Raw genomic sequence first — 8221 nt, 5'->3', positions numbered from 1 at the left:
TGCCTGGAGGATATAGGTCCATGTGGCTATGCATCTGGCAGCTGGGGGTGGAGGTAGTCTGGGAGTCTCAATATTTGATGCATTTGCTTTCTTTAAACCCCCATATTTTTAGTAAGGTGTTCGTGTCCTCCACTGGGCTTGTGTCCCACAGTCCAGAAACCCTCTGTTTTGCCTTCTCCAGGAATAAATCTCTAATCTTGTTCAAGGAAGATACAGTCCGTCAACTACCAGTGGGTGTAGAATAAGGAGGGAACCTAGCAGCCTGTTGTCTTTTTTAAAAACTTGAGGTGAAATTCACTTTAAAAACTAACCATTTTAAAGTGTACAGTTCAGAGGCATTTAATCCATTCACCACCATCTCTACCTAGTTCTAAAACAATCTCATTACCCCCAAAGGATTCTTCATAGACATTAAGCAGTCACTACTCATTCCCCTCTCCCTCAGCCCCTGGAAACCACCAATATGTTTCCCCCCCCAGGGGTGGGTAGGTACCAGGGATTGAACTCAGGGGCACTCGACTACTGAGTCACATCCCCAGCCCTATTTTGTATTTTATTTAGAGACAGGGTCTCACTGAGTTGCTTAGTGCCACACTTCTGCTGAGGCTGGCTTTGAACTTGTGATCCTCCTGCCCCAGCCTCCTGAGCCGCTGGGATTACAGGCGTGCATCACTATACCCAGCAATATGTTTTTTTTTTTTTTTTTGTCAATGGACCTTTATTTATTTATTTTTATGTGGTGCTGAGAATCTAACCCAGTGCCTTACACATGCTAGGCAAGTGCTCTACTGCTGAGCTACAACCCCAGCCTATCCAATATGTTTTTATTTGAAGATAAAGTGATCTGTACCTGGAAAATGAAGAAAAACAACTGAAAAAATAGTATTATAAACAATAAATAAGCTCAGGAGGAGGCTCCATACTATCCTAAGACCTTAATGAGTCACCAGGATTCTTGGGAACCCATCAGAAATCCAGTGGCTGGTCAACTCTAACAGGTCCCTTCTGTCACTGAGCATAGGATTATTTTTCTACTATGGAAGAAATATTTATTCTATATTAGGGTTTCCTTTCCTTACAAGACACACCTTGAACTATTTCACCATTCCTGGAATGGTGACTTTGCAATTAACACAGGGTGGTCCAGATAAAATTTTCACTTCTCAGTGAAAGAAATAAGACAGTTGGCCAGCCATGAACCTTTATCATATTTCCTATCTACCAGAAGCAGCTGGCCTTATAGAACAATAAAGTAGTCCCCTGAAAACTGATCTAGCAGTATCCAGGAGACCACACCTGCAAGGCTGAGACACTGTTTGCAGATAGAGATACAGGATCCCAACTGGGCCTGAAATTCTCCCTCAGCTAGGACAAAGGACCAAAAGCCAAGGGTTGAGGGGGAGAGTGGCAGCTGTCATGATTACCATTCTCTTTTAAAATATTTATGTTCCATCTCCCAAGTCACTCAGGCTCTGTGGACTTAATAGCTCAAGAGCAGGGTATTCCCACCAGGGCGCCCAACTATTTGGTACTCCTCCTGACCCTAAGCAATGGCAGTGTCCCCAAAACTGGCGGTGCTGCCCCTGATTATGAAGGGGAAATAGGGTTGTTAGTCCTTGATATGACTTGGGTGGAGTAGAGATGGGAGGAGAATGAACTCCTTGGTTGCTCTTGCAGGCCACACCCAGTAGCAAAAATTAACAGAAAACTACCAGAATGTAATGAATGTTCCGTTTTAGTTTTTTTTTCCCCCCTCACTATTGATGGTAGCTAAATTTACCAACTTATTCAAGGTTTCAAGATGGGAAGAAATAACCTTTGGCTCACAAGAAGCTACAGAAGGGATGTTTAAAGTGGACTGCAAAGTCCTGTTTGCATATCTGAATGTGACTTAGTGTGGCCTACTTTTAGGGATGTTGAAGTGCATTTGTGGCTGTGATAACTAAGGAAACCCAGTATTTACTTCTGAGCCCTCTCCTATTCTCTGTCTATATGCAACTTCATCTGGTCCCAGGGCTGTATGTAACTTCCATATACTGATGACTCCTAACCCTACATTCTCAGCTCTGGCCTCACCTGGAAATCAGGACTATACCTCCACCTGTCTACTTTATCAACCCTTTGAAGGCCTCACAAGGATCTCAATATGTCCAAGCAATACTGATTTCTAGATATCAGCATCCCTTAACCTGATCTTCCTCAGTCTCCCCTTTAAAATAAATGGCACCCATGAGTCACTCAGATGCTTAAAACAAGAATCTAGATATCCTTTCCAATAGGGTAGCCTACTAAACCACATATGGCTATTTAAATTTAAGTTTTAATTAAATAGGAAATGGGAACATAGCTCAGAAGTAGAGGATTTACTTACCATGCAGGAGGCCCAAGTTCAATCTTCAGCATTGCAAGAAATAAAATATAAAAAATTCAGACTCTTATTTTTTTCTTTTTATTGTCACAGTATAACTATACATAACAGTGGGATTTGTTATAATATATTCATACATTCACACAATAAAACAGTATAATTTGATCAATTTCATTCCCCAGTACCTCACCTTTCCCTTCCCTCCCTCCCCCATCAGCTTCTTCTATTCTACTTGTCTCCCTTCAATTTTTTTTAAATGTTCTAAGTAGTTATACATGACAGTAGAATGCATTTTGATGTGTCGCGACCCCTTGCCCGCAAGGAAGACGCAACTCAGGAATCTTCTTTCAGCAGTTTATTCAGGCCCTTGATATTTCTTCTTCCTCTCGGATGCCCCTCCCAGCCTTAATAAAGCATCCCAAGCCCCAATGCAAAGCTGCCGCGTGGAGCTTTCTCACAGGGTGGTGAAAAATCATGTGCCAACTTTCCCAGATAAGGAGTTGTTTGTCACAGACCACAGCGGAGCCAGCGTCATCTTGTAATGGCGACCATAGTCTGCAGAAACGGCAGAAGCGGCTCACCACAGTTCCCCCTTTTCTGTTTTCTTAAAACAATACAGGCGAGAGTAGAGGTCCTATCCCACTGTGCAGAAGTGGCTGCATAGTATGACTTAGTCCTAAGGAGGCGCCTTCCCCAGATCTGAAGCCATATCAGCCGACGCCTTTTTTCGTGGGGCGGGGCGTGAACGCGTCTAACCCGCATGCAATAGGACATGCTCTCCTTGAGGTCCTCGTCAAGGATCACTCAAGTGCAGTGCCTTGCCTCGCATCCTGTATCGTGACGATGGTGGACGAAGGGGGATAGCTGAGGCTGAACTGTGGCTGTTTATAATGACAAACAAGTTGACAGCACCCTGAAAGAAAGGCACGAACTTCAAGGCGATAGAAAAGTACTAGTGTGGAAACCCATCTGCGTGCAATGGCAGTAAGACCGGCAGAGTGCAAGGGCTTTCCAACACTAAGAGAATAACAAGGAAAGTCATGTCGATCCCAGTGCAATGTTATAATAACTTGGGGTGTAACGACCATGACAAAGGTTTACTGCTTAAGATGCGCAAGCCAGACTTGAGGCGAGTTGCCATTTTCTAAAGCTGCAAGAGCTTGTATGATCATAGCCTTATCGTGAGCACTGCGGGCCTTAAGGCGACAGAGAAGCCACAAACAGAGTACAACACTGAAGCAACACATTGCACCAAAAATGTCTACTCCCACCCACTCTTTGAAGAAGGAAAAAGCAGAAGATATCCAATCGGTGAATTGACCCAAAGTCACAGGATCGACACGGGTGCTATTCAGAACAGCAATCTGAGTTAGTTGAGACTGGATCAAGTTTTCTGCTTCCATGGACCAGGTTCCGGATAGATACTCTCCGATGATGCGGGAGGCATTTCTGGAATCATTAAATCTGACAGAGGTTATACATAAATGTGCACGTTGGTCAACACAACCCAAATGTACTAGGTCAGACAATTCCTCAACTTGAGCTTGAAGCAGATCTATCCTTTGATTAGCAGCCAGAATCCCAGATAAAATGTGTTGATTAATTCTACTTTGAGATTCAAGTATGGTGGATGTTTGTTGAATAACCTGATTAATAGTGGCAGCAGTTTGTACCTGGCTGGCCATGGCTACTCCAGCTATAACTGCTGCAGCAGCAGACACCGCCACAGCTGTCACTATAGCTGCCGTAATTCCAAAATCTCTACGGGCTCTAATCAGTTCAACAATAGGAAAAGACTCTGGATCTGCAGTAACCGGGATCGGGACAAAAGTTGGAATTTTCATAATCACTGCCGTAGTCCAGGAGCCATTCCAACACGCAGACAAATAACAGGTAATATTAGAACAATTAAGCATCCCCTGTAATGTAACATTAGCCAAAAGAAACAGGAACAGAGATTGGAGACGGACTGCTGCGGAGGGTAATGTAGCATTAGATAATTGTGAATTATTTGCAGAAATTTTAAGCCTCCTACCTCGCTCCGAGTCTTGGGTACTGCCAGAAACATTAAACAGCCAACTTTGGACTCCTAATATTTCCCTGGGGAAACACAAGCGCGGACTAGACTAGCCCAATCTGAGGGAGTCATGCAAAATCTAGTAAGTCCCTCCACCTGAGTGAGAGTGAAAGCGGCATCTATGCCATAAGTGCGGACAGATTCTGCCAAGGTTTTAATTAGCTTAAAGTCTAAAGGCTCATGATATCTTCCCTGTTATTGTCCTGAAATACAGGGTATGCAAGTCCCATATCTGTATTAACTGTCCTCCAAACTTGTGCATGAAAAGATCTCCCGGAACCTTGGCTCCCCCCCACATACGGAGGTGGGGCAATCGGCACCATATCTTCTTCTAGATATTCTACCTCCTCCTCCTCAGAGTTTTGTTGACCAATGTTAACTCCCTTCCCCTTCTTACAGTAGGCCTGCGTGCCCTGTGTCTCCTTTTTCTTCTTTTTCATTTTTATCTTATGTAGTTGTTGTAACAATATATCAAGGTCCTCAGAACTCTCTGAGTCGCTTGTGTTCTCAGGCGTTTTTAATTCGGTCAAGTCTGGGTAGAGCCTTCTCCTATTTTTATCTTCAGGCTCTTTTGCCTTCTCACTACTGTTACTTTTAATACTCTCTGCCACTCCACTACATGATCCTTCAGATTTTTCCTCATGCAGTTGCTCAAGAATAGCTTGACCCTCACTCACAGCTTCCTGGCATTTACCATCTGTAAGGCAACCACGGACCATTTTCCAAAGGGGTATCACCCCACCCTCTAATATGCCCTGCTCAGAAGCAAAGTCAAGATCTTTGCCTAATTTATCCCAACTAGGCACAGTAAGGCTGCCCGAAAATGCAAACCACGGTGCAGCGATATCTATCTTCTGTAAAAATCTCTGTAAAGTACTATGTTTCACTTCCAGTCCCTTGGAACGTAACAGGCCATCTAGGGCCAGGAGAAGCGGACTTGAAGATGCGGCACCCATGACACAACAACAAAGGAAGCACAAAAAAAAGAAAGCGAAAGTAGAAGCGAAAGTACACAGTGCAGCTGCAATAAAATGTAAGGCTCTCTCTTTCATTACAGAGGAGCTGTCCCGCTTTGGTCGCGGATCCCACTTACTAGGGACTAACCCCGCTTTGATCGCGGATCCCACTTACCTGGGACTAACCCCGCTTTGATCGCGGATCCCACTTACCTGGGACTAACCGGTGCACCACCCCTGACTGTTGAAAGTTCTGGTTCCCGGGTCTCGGCACCACTTGTCGCGACCCCTTGCCCGCAAGGAAGACGCAACTCAGGAATCTTCTTTCAGCAGTTTATTCAGGCCCTTGATATTTCTTCTTCTTCCTCTCGGATGCCCCTCCCAGCCTTAATAAAGCATCCCAAGCCCCAATGCAAAGCTGCCGCGTGGAGCTTTCTCACAGGGTGGTGAAAAATCATGTGCCAACTTTCCCAGATAAGGAGTTGTTTGTCACAGACCACAGCGGAGCCAGCGTCATCTTGTAATGGCGACCATAGTCTGCAGAAACGGCAGAAGCGGCTCACCACATTGATGCATTGTACACAATTGAAGCACAACTTCTTATTCCTCTGGCTGTACATGGTACAGAGTCACACTAGTAGGGTAATCATACATATATATATAGGATAATAATGTCTGTCTCATTCTACCATCCTTCCCATCCCCATAGCCCCACCCTCCCCTCTGCACAATCCCAAGTTCCTTCATTCTTCCCCACCCCCTGCCCCCCACTAGGATCAGCATTCACTTATTAGACAAAACATTTGGCCTTGGGTTTTTTGGGATTGGCTTATTTCACATAGCATGATGTTCTCTAGTTCCATCCATCTACCTGTAAATACCATAATTTCATTGTTCTTTAAGGCTGAGTAATATTCCATTGTGTACATGTATCACATTTTCTTTATCCATTCATCTGTAGAAGGGCATCTAGGTTGGTTCCATCATTTAGCTATTGTGAATTGTCAATCTCTTAGTTTTACTAGCTACATTTCAATTTTTAACAGCCCTATGTAGCTAGTAGGTACTATAATGAACAGTGAGACATAGAATATTTCATTATAACAGAAAGTTTTGGACAGTACTTCTCTAAAGAGGTTGCCATTGGCTCTTCCTTCTTCACCTCCCACATTTGATTCATTAACAACTGTCAATGATTTTATATCCAAAACATCCCGTGATCAAATTCTCTCCCACTGTTGAAACCGCTTCTCAATTGCCCTACTTCCAATATTACTCACCCACAACCATTTCTCCTACATTGACTAGAATGAATTTTTTAAAAATATTTTTTAGTTGCCAATGGATTTTTCACTTTATTTATTTATATGTGGTGCTAAGGATCGAACCCAGGGCCTCACACATGCCAGGCAAGTGCTCTACCACTGAGCCACAACCCCAGTCCTACTAGAATGAATTCTTTAAAACTGAAAATAATATCAAGTGTTACCTTTGCTTTAATCCTCCAATGGCTTTGTCGCAGAGACTGTGGCTTTATCCTAATATCCCTTCTCCCTTATTCGGTGTTAGAAACTCTGGAACTTAGATAAGCACATGGAAGCCCCAAATAAAGAATATATTTTCCAGAGTATTTGAACTTAGGTGTGGTCACATGACCAAATTATAGCCAGTGAGATGAGAACCAACAGGGTGGTATGCAATTTCTTCCCAGGTCCTTAAAACAGTGGGCTCTTTCCTGCTACCCAACAGGCACGATGACTAAAGCTAGACTAGATCATGAGTGAACATGGGATAGAGGTGAGGCACTATGGAGCAACAAAATGAAAAAAGCCTGGGTCCTAAACATAGTTTGAGGTTTTCCATCATTGTGGAAAATTATATTCTAACTAGATAGCTTCCCATAATACATAGAAAATCCAAACCTTGCTGCTTCAACACAGGAAGCTCCATCTTGCTGTAGGGTTGCAGTTGTTTTTGTATCTGCCTGGGATGCTCTTCCTCCTCAGATGTCATCATGACTGACTCCTTTTTGTTATTCAGGTCTCAGTTTTAAAATCACTGTTCCACAAGGACCGATGAGACAGTGCATGCAAAATTTTCCTGTGAAAGTTTTAAAATTAAAGTGACATCCTCGAAAAAAAAGAGAGAGAGAGAGAGAGATGGTTTCCCTCACCAACCCTCTCCAAATTACCCAACCAATCATTCTCTTTTCCAAGAATTTATTTTAGTTACTTGCATACAAATTATCACTAACTGATGATTCTTCCACTTGTTCTGTGTCTGCTTCTCCCCATCAGAATGTAAATTCCACAAGGATAGAGATTTTGAGCGCTTCACTGCTGTATTTCCAGTGTCTAGAATGTACCGGAAACCCAGCAGACACTCAGTAAGTGTCAAATGAAAAATCAAATACTACTTCACCAAACATGATGATTAAAAGTAGGGTTTAAAAAGCCAAGACTCAGATTCGAATTCCAGCCAGGCCACGTACCAGTTGCATAATCCACTCCAAACGATTTAATCTGTAAAATTAGTATCCTACCTATGACTTTGGGCAGGAATACACGAAACAGCATTATTAAAGCACTCTCTTTCCTTCTCCCTCCTCCTTTCCTCTCTCCCCCTCATATGGCCACTTTTCTGTTATGCGTGTCATTCCGCGAAGCCTAGAGCAAGACTTTGAAATTTGGCGGCAATCATCACAGTCCGCAGGACTAGATTTGCGCAAGCGCAGAACACCTCCTCTACCTCGCGCGCTAACTTTGAGACCTCGACAGCCAATCAAAGTTAGCGTAAGAACCCTAGAGCGGAGAAGTCGCA

At 43.5% G+C, this 8221-nt stretch overlaps 1 long non-coding RNA gene across 2 annotated transcripts; it reads right to left on the bottom strand.

The window, feature by feature from the left end:
* Positions 1–2708: 2708 nt before the first annotated feature.
* LOC124081045 (uncharacterized) lies at positions 2709–8125 on the bottom strand. Of its 2 annotated transcripts, none has more exons than XR_009225194.1 (3): positions 7893–8125; positions 7324–7501; positions 2709–5938 (listed from the first exon to the last, which is right to left on the bottom strand). It is a non-coding gene; the product is annotated as an uncharacterized LOC124081045 (long non-coding RNA). The 2 variants fall into 2 exon arrangements; XR_006847936.2 differs by having other exon boundaries at positions 7944–8122.
* Positions 8126–8221: the final 96 nt, after the last annotated feature.

Source organism: Marmota monax, unplaced genomic scaffold (genome assembly GCF_021218885.2).
Source record: "Marmota monax isolate L192 unplaced genomic scaffold, Marmota_monax_Labrador192_F-V1.1 WCK01_AAM20220418_F8-fsc00341, whole genome shotgun sequence".
NCBI classification, from domain to species: Eukaryota; Metazoa; Chordata; class Mammalia; order Rodentia; family Sciuridae; genus Marmota; species Marmota monax.
This window is presented reverse-complemented; position numbering and strand designations above follow the sequence as displayed.